General features: G+C 37.3%; 2 pseudogenes; both read left to right on the top strand.

Moving 5' to 3' along the window:
• The first annotated feature begins 552 nt into the window (after positions 1-552).
• LOC129351728 (zinc finger protein 771-like) lies at positions 553-3,371 on the top strand (annotated as a pseudogene).
• Positions 3,372-11,035: 7,664 nt separating this feature from the next.
• On the top strand, positions 11,036-14,459 carry LOC129351706 (zinc finger protein 391-like; annotated as a pseudogene).
• Positions 14,460-15,222: the final 763 nt, after the last annotated feature.

Raw genomic sequence — 15,222 nt, 5'->3', positions numbered from 1 at the left:
AAGGTAAATAAAGACATGAGACTTCATAAAATAAAAAATGATTGGAATTTAAAGGAAGCAGGGGTAAAGACAGACATATATTAAAGAAAATTACATTGTGATTACCTTAAAATATATTCAGACGGTTCTAAGAATATAAAAGAATGTGTGGGAATAGGAATATGTATATACCAGATTTTAAAATATATATCTTTCCAAACAATTATCAGAGCAAATATCTGCTTTTACAGTGGAAATGGTGGCAGTTATAATAAACCTGCAGTGGGTTGAGCCTGAAAGGGAGAGATTGAGAAGAATAGTTAGAAGGACAGGAATGGAGTCTTAAAGGAATATTGGAAAATGACGGAAATATAGTGAATATTTACGGATTTAGGAAAGCATAGTCATTTAACTCACGCAGATTCGCTGTAATAAGTATTACATGTATTTTTCTTCAGAATACATTTTAAGACAATAGAATTTAATGGATGTAATGTTGCTGCACACTCATGTACAGTAGGTGGCGCCATAGCTTAAAGTTGCTTTCGATCCGCCATAATAGAAAAGAAGAGGCCTGCATACGCTAAGCTACTAAACTGCTGCATTGTTCCATCTGAGCGACTATTCCAGCAACCATGTGTTCAGTTCAGCATCTCAGAGAGTTTATCAGAGAGAGACTAACTGCTGCTGCGGAGGAAATCTTCACAGAGGTTGAAAAAAAAACCATCATTAGCTACGAAGAGCTCGATGCTCAGCGCAGGATGATGGGGATCAGCTGGAAACCAGACATTAAGCTACACAGAGTCGGTTCGGAGCTGCAGAGACAAAGTTCTGGTGGGTCTGGATCAAATGTTTTCACTGCAGACAGAGATCCGTCAGAGGAGATAGTTGCTGCAGCTCCAGCTGCTAACAGGAATTGTGCTAGCTGTGTTAGCTGCTAGCTGTGTTAGCTGCTAGCTCTGATAGTTGCTAGCTCCGATGCTACAGAGGCTGATAGTTTTGGAGCTCAGGACAAAATGTTGCAGCACAAACAGAAAGTTTGTTTACGAGACTCTGAACTTATCTTGCAGAGCTGCATTTCCTTATGAATTCCTTCAGACCCTGAGCTCCTCTGGCACTGAACTATAACTGTTCCAGAGTCACTTAGTGTGAGGCACTTTCCAGTGTTATGTCCCCCGTTTGAGGAAATGACTCCAGGAAACATTGCTGTCTTTAAGACAGTTTTTAAAAATTCTATTAACTGAATTCAATCATTTTTGCTTAGTCTGTGCATTTTCAATGCAGTTGTGTTTTTTTCCATGTGGGGTTGGGGTGGATAATTGTTTGTTGTTTATTGATCTGTACAGTACTTTGCGCTGCTTTTAGTTTGAAGGGTGATTATAAATAAAATTGGTTGATTGAAGGTATAAAAAACACATTTAAACAGTCAAATATCTCCAGCAATAACTTTGGACAGCAAAAATACCTATAATGTACATTTAAAATCTATTTTTGGTTGTAGTTGTACTTTTTACGATCACAAATAACCTAAACCGTGACCAGTCCCACTATTTTGGATGGTGAAGTTAGAGCACACAGGGGTGAACTGTCCCAATACTCAAATTTTTGCATGCTTGATATCTACACACTTGAATCCTGATGGGCTCTTTGACTGAGTCCACACTTCATAGAGGGGTGTAAGGTGTAGCCTGAGTATTGGGACCAGGCAGGGGAGACCTGAGGGAGATGGTGGTGACCCTCACCACCATCTCCCTCAGCGTGTGGTAATGAGATAACCTCATCCAGCCTCATCTCTCACACTTCCAGTTACTAATCTAAATGCACAGTCAGAGCAGTAATGAATAGGTTTGCATTTCAGGCAAGTCTTTTTAGTATTTTCTTGGATCCAATTCCTTTTGGACATCAACACATCTGCCTTATTAAAGAAAATGCACTCTTCTCTTTCTACTTTTGAACAGAAGATTAGTGAAACAACTCTTGGTGTCTCATCATATTTATATTCCAGAGAACAAGAATGCCATGTTATGCTGATTTAAGTTTCTACACAATCTAATCAACTTTAAAAAGTGGTGTACAAGTAAAATTAAAAACATATTGTCTTAATGTGGGATGTGTTCTTCACTATAAGAATGCTCTAGAATTAAATGTTTAATTTAAAAAATGGTATGAAACTTGTGGATAAAAATCTTTTGAATATTTTTGCCATGACTGCAAATTAGTCTGTTGGACTCTTTACCTGCTTTTCAGTGAAACTCTACAAAACTTATTTGAGATTAACTGTTTGATGCCTACAAACCACAATCTCCAGGAAAAATGAGACTGACACATGAGATGGTCAATTAAATTATATGAATGTCATCTTTTGTTCCCACAGACCTTCAACAGCCAAGTGTCTCCAATGAAGAGGAAGTTTCTGCCAACCAACAAGCCTTTAGCCCGGCAAATAGGTCCAATCAGGACCAGAAAGAACATCAGTGGACTGAAGAGGAACAGATTAAACCAGAGCCTAAATGGATTAAAGAAGAAGAGGAGGAACCAGAACCTGCATTCTTCAAACATGAGGAAATAGAATATCCACTAACAAATGTAAGAAAAGAAGAGCAAGATTCTTCAGTGCTTCAACATGAACAGCAGCCACCAGAACATTTATCAACTGGACAGGACCAGAAGAACCTCTGCAGCCGTCAGGAGGCAGAGCAGCAAACTGTCCAGAAACAGTTTGCTGCTTTGATTGAGACTTCTACTGTTCAGGAAGATGACATGAATGAAGAAGAGACAATAACAGAGCATCTTTCCTTCATGTCTCTCCGGTGGTTGAGGGAAAAGATCAGGAAGGAAGCAGCTCCTCCATGTCAGAGAGTCAGTCTGATACCAGTGCAGAGAAAAAATCAAATGTGACATTTGTGGGAGATGTTACCCACAACAGTGTAAATTGAAAAGCCATTACAAAACCCACAGTGGTGAGAAACCTTTTTCATGTGAAACATGCGGAAAACGTTTCTCTCTAAGTTATGTTTTAAATCGCCATAAAACAATTCATACGGGTGAGAGGCCTTTTTCATGCCAGTTATGTGGAAAGGGATTCTCTCGACTTGGTAATTTAAAGGACCACAAAAGAACTCATACAGGTGAGAAGCCTTTTTCATGTCAGTCATGCGGAAAGAGTTTCTGTCAAATGGGTATTTTAAATCGTCACAGGACGATCCATACAGGTGAGAAACCTTTTTCATGCCAGTCATGTGGAAAGAGTTTCTGTCAAATGAGTATTTTAAATCGTCACAAGGCGATTCATACGAGTGAGAAGCCTTTTCCTTGTCAAACTTGTGGGAGAAGATTCAATCGTAGGATAATTTGAACATTCACATGAAAACTCATACATATCGGGGACTGCTTTGAAGACAACTTGTGAAAAGATTTGCTTTGAAATGTATTACTTATGCTCTTTAGAACCCACATGGGTGAGATGTGTTTTCCTCATGAAATATGCTAGGGAAATTGTTCTTTCAGTGTTGTAGGACTTGAGACCATTTTTGATGGTCTTGTCTAGGCCTGTCGCGATAAACGATAAATCAATCGCATGATAAATTAAAACTATCGACGTCATTTCAATTATCATCTATATCGTTTCTTCCTGCCTTTTTCTCTTACTGTTGATGACACTGAATGAAAAAAGGCTCAACTCCGGTGCTCTCCACCGACTCTCCCTTCCTTATTTCCTTAGTGTAATACCCAGCGCGCGCTGCACAATCTGATGTCGCAGATTGTTGACCCATTTTCAAAACCCGAGAGACAGAATCCTCGGTATTGCGGTTCGATCGAAACCGTGTTTGTGTCCAACAATGGACACAAAATAATAAGTCCAGTTCACTAGTTTTGAAACCAGGCATTAATCAATTCCTTACTACAATCTTCCTGCAATGCATGTGGCTAGTGTCAGTCTGACTGAATGAAAATTATTATAACCATTTTATGTCACGTTAAGGAAGAACAGCTGAAAAGTTACCAGGTTTTCTGGTAGTAATTTCGCTCCAACTCCTCCCCTAGTTATTTATATTTTTTTGCACGAACTGTTGAATAAACATTCATGTTGTTTCCGATGTCTGCTGGAGTTCGGGTTGCATCGTGTCAGCTGTTCGGGATTCTCTCCGTGTTTCCCCTCAGAAAGCACGAGGAGAATCCGCGCTTTCTGATTGGCTCCCGGTCACATTCAACAGGCTGCATTAAGCTCCCGGTCTGGGCAAATCCTTGATTTAGATCGGAGCGGCCACGACGATCTACCGTAACACACAAGGGACAATCTTAGAACGAAGAACGTTCTAAGATTGTCGTTCGGGGTAAAAAATCCTGTAGTTTGAACTATTGCATCAGGCAGTCGGATTCTTCTCTATTTAAATCTAATGATTACTGAAGGGCAATACACTATACAGACTTCATAATCTGCACTCTTTTGGTTGAATGCAGTATTTATTCCCACTTTGGCTTCATGTTGTTTAGTTTTTATTCAAGTGCATTTATTGTTAATGAAGACTAAGAATCTATTTTATTTTTTGGTTTTGGTTGTTTTATTTATTTTGTGTATCAGTCCCAATGTTAAGTGTCTTTTGAAAGTAAAGTGTATCTATCTTTGGCAGGAAATCGCATGTATTATTACGTAATTGCCATTAAATCAATGAAAAAACGTCTTCAAACAATATTATCGTTTATCGCAATAATTTTTGAGACAATTTATCGCCAAGCAAAATCTGTTATCGTGACAGGCCTAGTCTTGTCTTGGTCTCGATACACTCTGGTCTTGTTCTCGGGTTACGTGGTCTTGACTACAACACTTTGTTCTTTAATTATGGTAAACTGAATTTCCACATGACACAAATACACAAAAGTGACAATTAGGAATTTATCTCATACAGATTCACTTTAATAAATATTATACAAGTTCTTGGATTGTTTTCACTTTGCAAAACACATTAGACCTTCATCTATTTTTGAATGTATGTATATAAGTATGTATATAAAATCATTTATAAATGTATGCTGTGTGGATGTATCAAACAACTTAAGAGCTTTTACAACTGCAAAATACAGTAATATTAGAGATACTTTCAGCTTTCTTATATATTGAAACTGTTTATGTTATTTGTGGTGGATTTGTAATTTTTACCTACTTGTTGATTTGTGTATTTTATTTAGTTCTCTTTTTATAAATGGTGTGGACTACTTTTTGTCTGAAAATAAAGAGATTCATTAATATGGAATATTTCTTTCCCTATTTATCGCCTGTCCACATACTCCAGTTCATTTGGGGGCGTCATTGCGCCAATTTGCCATCCATTGTGTTTTTGTATTAAAAAATTTTTACATTTCAGAAAATATAAAAACATTACAGACAATGTTACTGGAAGACATTGCCAACAATACTGAAACCCACAACTACAGAGTCTTCAATTGAAAACGACACCTATTAAAGTTCTATTAATAGAGACTGGAGAGACTCCAATGGAAATTAGATGAATACAATTATCTCTATATTGGACTGAAAATGGAACTTCAACAATTTTATAAAACTGTTGGTAATATTCAAAATTCCAGATTAATGGATTAAGATGCATTGTAGCTAAATGGGATAAAATGTATGGATTAGAGAACAAGGAAATGGAGTTTAAATTGATTAGTGTTGTTCCTCCATGGCAATTTATTGAGGTACATAAAGACATGAGACTTCATAAAATGAAAAATGATTGGAATTTAAAGGAAGCAGGGGTAAAGACAGAAATATATTAAAGAAAATCACATTTTGATTATCTTAAAATATATTCAGACGGTTCTAAGAATATAAAAGAATGTTTGGGAATAGGAATATGTATATACTAGATTTTAAAATATATATCTTTCCAAACAATTATCAGAGCAAATATCTGCTTTTACAGTGGAAATGGTGGCAGGTATAATAAACTTGCAGTAAGTTAAAAATTATTTTGCAAAAACGAAATGATAGAAAAGACTGAATGTTAGAAATTCAGCACAGTTTATTTAGGGGTGGTACTGATGCTTGGTTCTGTTGGGTTTCAGCACACGAAGGATTAGAAGGCAATGAAAAGGCAGATAAATTAGCAAAATGAGATTTGATAATTTAAATAACGATTACAATTCCTTTTGGAAAAGTGGAAGGGAAATCAGTTAAGAGTAAAAACATAGAAATATAGCAAAAAATGAAATGTAGATAATAATGAAAGGTGCTTATACAAAATACAAAATCACTATTAACTAAAAGATATTGAGAGAAACAGAAGGAAAGAAATAATGATGAGATAAGGAATAGGTCATATCTATTGAAATGACATTGTATGTCTAAGAGGAAAAATAATGATAAAAGGAAGGTTGTGGAGAGAAAGAAAATGTAGAACATGCATTGATGAATTGTACAACATATGGCCTGAAAGGGAGAGATTGAGAAGAATAGTTAGGAGGACAGGAATGGAGTCTAAAAGGAATATGACAGAAACATAGTGAATATTTACAGATTAAATACAGCATTATTTGTTCATCTTCAGAATACAAAATAATAATAAAACAGAATTTAATAGATGTAATGTTGCTACACACTCATGTACAGTAGGTGGCGCAATAGCTTCAGGTTGCTTGCGATCCGCCATAATAGAAAAGAAGAAGAAGCCTGCATACGCTAAGCTACTAAACTGCTGCATTGTCCCATCTGAGCGAATATTTCAGCAACCATGTGTTCAGTTCAGCATCTCAGAGAGTTTATCAGAGAGAGACTAACTGCTGCTGCGGAGGAAATCTTCACAGAGGTTGAAAAAACCATCATTAGCTACGAGGAAGAGCTCGATGCTCAGCGCAGGATGATGGGGATCAGCTGGAAACCAGACATTAAGCTACACAGAGTCGGTTCGGAGCTGCAGAGACAAAGTTCTGGTGGGTCTGGATCAAATGTTTTCACTACAGACAGAGATCCGTCAGAGGAGATAGTTGCTGCAGCTCCAGCTGCTGCTAACAAGAACTGTGTTAGCTGCTAGCTCTGTTAGCTGCTAGCTCTGATGCTACGGAGGCTGATAGGACAAAATGTTGCAGCACAAACAGAAAACGTTTGTGTTAGAATTCCAATTATTATAATGTTATCATGGTGAAAATATGGAATTTTAATTTCTTCATTTGTAAGCTGAAAAATAATAGCAATTCCATGCTGTCCGTCCACACACCTCCAGGTCTGAATGGAGGTTATTGGGAAGGAAAGAGGGAGACTCAGGATGATCTGTGTTGTTTTTCATAGTGGAACAGAACAAACGAATGAAACAAATGAGGACATTAGTGTAATTCATTGTTTTTTCTTTTAAGTGAGCCACAGAGCCACTTACAGGTATGAAGCTGCAGATTGCACAGCCCTGATCTATCTGAAGCAAAAGTGCCACATCTTTAATTTAAATCATTGTTAAAGGTAAAAGCATTGCTCGGTGGTAAAAGAAAGAAAAAAATCACTTAGTCTTATCTTTTCAGTTCAGGGGTCCAGACCAGTTCTACAAGGACATTGGAAAACTTTGTTCAAGTACAAAATGCAAATGGTTTTCTGCAGATCTCAAGATTTCCTTCCCTCTGTGAATTATGAGCCTGGCGACTCACACTGATTCACTACTCAGATAGTAATAACTCAGATACTCAGGGGGAATGTATGATGGGTGATTTCTAGCCTCAGATTTTTTCCTAGTTTAACGTGTGAGGGATGGATTAAAATCTTTACGTATTTGAGATCTTTTGAACATGTTTGCCATAACTGTATTTTAGTGTGAAGCTTTTCCATTAAACTGTACAAACTAATTTTAGAATAACTATATGATGCCTACAGTCCAGAATGTCTAGAAGAAAACAGGCAGACCCATGAGAGAGTCATCAATTAAATTATATTAATGTCATCCTTTGTTCCCACAGACCTCCAACAGCCAAGTGTCTCCAATGAGGAGGAAGCTCTCCCTTCCAACAAATCTGTAGCCTGGCAAGTAGGTCCAATCAGGACCAGAAAGAGGCAGAACATCAGTGGACTGGAGAGGAACAGATGGAACCAGAACCAAAATGGATTAAAGAAGAGGAAAAACCAGAACCTACACTACTCAAACATGAGAAAATAGATTATCTACTAAAATACGTTATAAAAGAGGAACTAGATTCTTCAGTGCTTCTACATGAACAGCAGCCACCAGAACTTTTCCCAACGGAACAGGACCAGAAGAACCTCAGCAGCCGTCGTCAGGAGGAGAGGAGCAAACTGTGCAGAAACAGTTTGCTGCTTTGATTGAGACTTCTACTCTTCAGGAAGATGAAATGAATGAAGAAGAGAAAAGTACAGAGCAGCTTTCTCTTCATGTCTCTCCAGTGGTTGAGAGCAAAGATCAGGAAGGAAGCAGCTGCTCTGTGTCAGAGAGTCTGTCTGATATCAGTACACTTAAAATATCTTTCAAATGTGACATTTGTGGGAGATGTTACTCACAACAGTGGAAGTTGAAAAACCATTACAGAACTCATACTGGTGAGAGACCTTTTTCATGTGAAACATGTGGAAAAAATTTCTCTCTGATGAATGTTTTAAATCGTCACAAGAAAATTCATACAGGCGAGAAACCTTTTTCATGTCCAACATGTGGAAAGAGTTTCTCTCGAATCAGTAATTTAAACGTCCACAAGAAAATTCATACACGTGAGAAACCTTTTCATGCCAGTCATGCGGAAAAACGTTTTCTCAAATTAGCTATTTAAATCACCACAGGAGAACTTATGCAGGTGAGATGCGTTTTACTTGTCAGACATGTGGGGAAAGATTCTCTCAGATTTGTGATTTAAATTGTCACAAGAAAATTCATACAGCTGAGAGGCCTTTTTCATGCAAGTCATGTGAAAAGCGTTTCTCTCGAATGAAGGCCTTAAATCATCACAAGAAAATTCATTCAGACGAGAGGCCTTTTTTATGCAAGTCATGCGGAAAAAGGTTCTTGCGAGTTGGTGATTTAAATCGTCACAAGAAAATTCATACAGGTGAGAAGCCTTTTTCATGCCAGTCTTGTGGAAAAAGCTTCTGTCGAAGGGATAATTTGAGGATTCACATGAAAACTCATGCAGGTCAGACGTTTTGAAGCCGAATTTGTGGAAAAGTCTTCTGTGAAATTAATAATTTACCCCACATGGGTGTGATGTATTTTTCACATGAAATTTGGGGCGAAGTATCTTTCATTATGGTAAACTGTATTTCCACATGAAACAAATGATTAACAAGTACATAAGAATGATGGAGTTGGAATTTCCTAGTCCAGAACTTTCCAATCCAATTCCTCAGCATTTAATGTCCTGCAGGCTTTGGATTCATCCTCGATTCTCGGGGCGCTGCCAGGCATTTTGGGTTCTATGACAAAAAATTAAATTGCTTTTCCCCTGTGCACTTGTCACTATTTTTCTGAGTGCCTGACCCATTTAAAGCATCATGAAAAATCCTGGCAACTGCTTTGTTTTCATTGGTCCAATACTGATACCATCGCAACATTTACTGCTAGTGAATTATACTTGCAAACGTCTGTATACAGTTTGCATTACTCTATTCAAAGCACGATTAAAAGCAGGGAAAGTTGTAAAAGCCAATTCAAAATGAAAAACCAAGATACTTAAATATACATTTACTACGATAAAGCAAAAATATAACTTCTAACATGTATAGTCACCCCACCAGTAATGGGCAATGTGAAAAATATACATAGAGCAACCCAGACTTTTCCCGAAATGCTCTGTAGTTGTACTTTCTTCAATTCATTTGGAGGAAGAGGGAACAAGTTCAGAATGAAAATGACAAGATAATCTCTAACTTATATCCAAGTTAAGGAGGTTATTTGCTGTTCAAACCACTCAGCCTCCACTCCAGATAGGAGCCGGCTGGTTTTTATTAGCATTTTAGAAAGATTGTTTGAAGTTCTGTCAGTAATAAATATTGCAGTTTTGATGTGTAATTGTAAAAACAGAGAAAACAAAATTGCTATTCACTTCCTGGAATGACTTAACTAGTCTAGCATGTCACAGAAAATGCGGCTCACCTTTTCCACAGGGGACAGGATAGCTGTGTCTGGGGAGTGAGGACTGCCTCACTCCCAGACACTCCCCAGGCCTGACTCCACTGTGAAGTGGTAAAAGGTACGAGGACAAGTTAAATATGGGATTATACTCCTATATATATATATATTTACATATATGTGTGTGTGTGTATTTCCAAACGATTATTTGGTCTAATAAACGATTTTACAGCAGACATGGTGGAATTGTGCTAAACTTGCAGTAGGTTGAAGAGGTTCAACCAGATAGGGAGGTGGTGCATGGATTCCAAAGAGGTAACATCAAGTAATCTGGGAATACAAAATAATAGAAAATATTTAATAGTAGAAATGCAGCAGTTTATTTAGGGTGGCACTGATGTTTGTTTCTGTTGGGTACCAGCAAAGAAAGGTATGAAATGGTAGTGAAAAGGCAGACAAATTAGCAAAAGGGACTTTACAAGATTAAAATTCCTCATGGAAAAGAGGGAGGTAAATTAGTTAAGAGTAAGAAATAGAAGAGTGGCAAAAGACTTCTGTTTAATTTCAACAGACGTCAGTTGAAATTAAAAATATTAATATATTACTAATAATATTAGAGAAACAAAAGGAAAAATATAATGATGAGATAAGGAGTAGGTCATACTTCTCTAAATGAAATTTTATGTATAATAGGGAATAAAAATAATGATAAAATGTAGAACATGAATTGATGAATTGTACAACATATGAGCCTGAAAGGGAGAGATTGAGAAGAATAGTTAGGAGGACAGGAATGGAGTCTTAAAGGAATATTGGAAAATGACGGAACCATAATGAATATTTATAGATTAAAGACAGAATTATTTGGTCATCTTTAGAAGACAAAATAAAAAAAAAATAATTTAATGGATGTAATGTTGCTGCACACTCCTGTACAGTAGGTGGCGCAATAGCTTAAAGTTGCTTGGGATCCGCCATAATAGAAAAGAAGAAGAAGCCTGCATACGCTAAGCTACTAAACTGCTGCATTGTCCCATCTGAGCGAATATTTCAGCACCATGTGTTCAGTTCAGCATCTCAGAGAGTTTATCAGAGAGAGACTAACTGCTGCTGCGGAGGAAATCTTCACAGAGGTTGAAAAAACCATCATTAGCTACGAGGAAGAGCTCGATGCTCAGCGCAGGATGACGGGGATCAGCTGGAAACCAGACATTAAGCTACACAGAGTCGGTTCGGAGCTGCAGAGGCAAAGTTCTGGTGGGTCTGGATAAAAGTGTGGATGTTTTCACTGCAGACAGAGATCCGTCAGAGGAGATAGTTGCTGCAGCTCCAGCTGCTGCTAACTGGAACTGTTAGCTGCTAGCTCTGATGCTACAGAGGCTGATATAAAAAATGTTGCAGCACACATCAAGATCTGCCTTTTTAAAGAAAATGCTCTGTCTTTGGTTTTTTGAAGAGCGGTTTAGATCAGTGTTTTTCAACCTTTTTTGAGCCAAGGTACATTGTTTTCATTGAAAGAATCATGAGGCACACCACCAACCAAAAATCTAAACAAAGTAAATAATTTTTTAAAAATATATAGTAGTTCTTATCAAAGTGTCTTGAATAGGAATCAAACACAAAAATTTATTTTTATCATATTTTATATTGGATATTTCAAATTGCACTTAACATGTCTACTTCAAAAGTATGCCTGAACAGTGGCACAAAAATGTGGTGTTAAATTTAAGACCATATTGTTCACACGACTAATTCTGTCCACAAGCCAGAATACAGAAAATAATTCCTTTTCTGAGAAAAGCAATAATATTTGGAAAAGAAAAAGCTCACGGTATTTGCCTTCCGTTGACATCCACTCATACTAGGGCCTTCATCTGGGTAAGAAGTTAGCATTTTTTCTTTTCAAAAACTTTTTCATCACTGTCATCACAGTCTTGCTCGGTACAATGCTCTCACCGCTACCTGCCACATTCATGCATCACTAATTCTTTAACGTACAATGCTATGTACCCACTGCCATCCTGTCATAAGAAAATTACATGATTACGGCGCTAGTCACTACTACAACACAGAAAATGGCATATTATTTGCAGTTAATTAATTTGTTTTCAAAAAATTCTTTTAGACCAATTAGGGGAAATTGGATAATTTCCACGGCACACCGTGTGCCGTGCGGCACAGAAATCTCTGTGTCTCATCACATTTATAATCCAAAGAACCAGTGAGGTTACATGTAAAATTAAAAACATATTGTCTTAATGTAGGATGAATTCTTCACTGTTTGAGTACTTGAGAATTAAATGTTTAATTATTTTTTTTTATGAAACTGTACTTGTGAATTGAAATATTTTTAATATTTTGCCATGACTGCACATTAGTGTGGAGGACACGTTATGTGCTTTTCATTCAAACTCCACAAACCAATTTTAGAATAACCATATGATGCCCACAGACCAGAATCTCCAGGGAAAACCAGGCTGATCCATCAGATAGTCATCACTTAAATTATATTAATGATGCCATTCTTTATTCCCACAGACCAACAGCCAAGTGTCTCCAATGAGGAGGAAGCTTCTGCCAACCAACAAATCCAGATTTTGGCAAGTTGCTCTAGTGATAACAAGAAGCATGCAGAACATCAGCGGACTGAAGTGGAACAGATGGGACCAGTACCGAGATGGATCAAAAAAGAAGAGGAGGAACCAGAACCTATACTGCTCAAACACAAGGAAATAGAATATCCACTAACATCTGTTATAAAAGAGGAGCTAGATTCTTCAATGCTTCAACATGAACAGCAGCCACCAGAACTTTTACCAACTGGACAGGACCAGAAGAACCTCTTCAGGAATCATGAGGGAGAGCTGCTTGTCCAGAAGCCATTTGTTGCTTTGCTTGAGATTTCTACTCTTCAGGAAGATGATATGAATGAAGAAGAGGCCAGAACAGAGAAGGTTTCCTTTCATGTCTCTCCAGTGGTTGAGGGCAAAGGTCAGGAAGGAAGCAGCTGCTCTGTGTCAAAGAGTCAGTCTGGTACCAGCACAAATAAAATGTCTCTCAAATGTGACATTTGTGGGAGATGTTACTCACAACAGTGGAAGTTGAAAAACCATTACAGAACTCATACTGGTGAGAGACCTTTTTCATGTGAAACATGTGGAAAAAATTTCTCACGAAATGGAGCTTTAAATGACCATAGGAGAATTCATACAGGTGAGAAACCTTTTTCATGCGAATCTTGCGGAAAAAGTTTCACTCGAAACAATAATTTAACAGTTCACAAGAAAATTCATACAGGTGAAAAACCTTTTTCATGCAAAACATGCCGAAAAAGCTTCAGACGAGGTAATGATTTGAATGTCCACAAGAAAATTCATACAGGTGAAAAACCTTTTTCATGTGAATCATGTGGGAAAAGCTTCTCTCAAAGTAGAGTTTTAAATGAGCACAAGAAAATTCATACAGGTGAAAAACCTTTTTCATGTGAATTATGTGGGAAAAGCTTCTCTCGAATTAGAGTTTTAAATGAGCACAAGAGAATTCATACAGGTGAGAAACCTTTTTCGTGTGAATCATGCAAAAAAAGCTTCAGACGAGTTAGTCATTTGAATGTCCACAAGAAAATTCATACAGGTGAAAAACCTTTTTCATGCCAATCATGCAAAAAAAGCTTCAGACGAGTTAGTCATTTGAATATCCACAAGAAAATTCATACAGGTGAAAAACCTTTTTCATGTGAATCATGTGGGAAAAGCTTCTCTCGAAGGAGAGTTTTAAATGAGCACAAGAGAATTCATACAGGTGAGAGGCCATTTTCATGCGAATTATGTGGAAAGAGTTTCCGTCGGATGAGTGACTTAAATGTCCACAAGAAAATTCATGCAGGAAAGATTCTTTGTTGATACAAATGATGCGGGAAACGTTTTTCTCAAATTGCTCAATTTGTTGTCCACAAGAGAATTCATCCAGGTGAGAGGCCTTTTCCTGGATGATCCTGTGAAAAAAAGCTTCTCTCGAAGGAATAGTTTGAGCAATAACCTGAAAACTCATACATGTCAGAGACTATTTTGAAGCCAGTCTTGTGGAAAAGTTTTCTCTGAATATATGCAATAAATTACCAGCTCTTCACCCACTGGAGCTGAACGCACAGTGCCTCACACATTCCTCTTGGTTGCATCTGCAGAGAAATTAGTTCATCAATCAGTTGGATCTGCAAATGTGCATTAGTGAAGGATGTGAATTGTAACCTGTCAAATGAAGGATGGACTTCAGAATTTTCCAGTTGTTTAAAAAAATGACTTGTCAAATAGGAAAATATTCCCTTAACACAACCTCTGGTCCCATGACAGAATATAAAATTGGTTGCTCTCTGCACACTTGTCACTATTTTCTGAGTCTGTCTGACCCATTAAAACTGTAAATCCTTGCATCTGCCTTGTTTTCTTTGGTCCAATACTGATACCATCACATTATTTACTGCTAGTGAATTATACATCCAACAGTCTGCATACAGGTTGTAATACTCTATTAGAAGGAAAAATTAAAATGAGAAAAAATAGGAGTTCATCTGTTAAAGGTGGTAAAAGATACCGGGACAAGTTACTACTGTCCTGGTACATATTGGCCTCACTGATTAAATGCTGATGTACTTGAGGCAAACAGCAGTCTGTAGCTAAGCTAACCAAGTTAAATGGTTAATGATCACACACTACAAACTATCCAACTCTCTTGAAAAAACTGGGTTACAAATAGACATCATTTCTCAGGGTTTCCCTCAGGAAACTTGCTGAGCCCATTGTGTTTTCATATTAAAAAATGTTACTGACAATGTTACTGGAAACATTGCCAACAATACTTTAATCCACAACTACAGATTCTGAAATTGAAAACGACGTCGATTAATGCTCTTTTAACAGAGACTGGAGAGACTCCAATGGAAGTTAGATGAATAAAATTACCTATATTGGATGGAAATGAAAAGTATAAAGGAAGAAAATGTAACGTTAAGAGTAGGACATACCTGTCTAAATGATATTTTATGTCTGATAAGGAGGAAAAAATATGATAAAATGAAGGTTGTGGAGAGAAAGAAAATGTAGAACATGCATTGATGAATTGTACAACATATGGGCCTGAAAGGGAGAGATTGAGAAGAATAGTTAGGAGGACAGGAATGGAGTCTGAAAGG

Source organism: Poeciliopsis prolifica, unplaced genomic scaffold (genome assembly GCF_027474105.1).
Source record: "Poeciliopsis prolifica strain line A6 unplaced genomic scaffold, Auburn_PproV2 SCAFFOLD069, whole genome shotgun sequence".
In the NCBI taxonomy this organism is placed as follows: domain Eukaryota; kingdom Metazoa; phylum Chordata; class Actinopteri; order Cyprinodontiformes; family Poeciliidae; genus Poeciliopsis; species Poeciliopsis prolifica.
The sequence above is the reverse complement of the archived record's forward strand: the minus strand, read 5'-3'. Positions and strand labels throughout refer to the sequence as shown.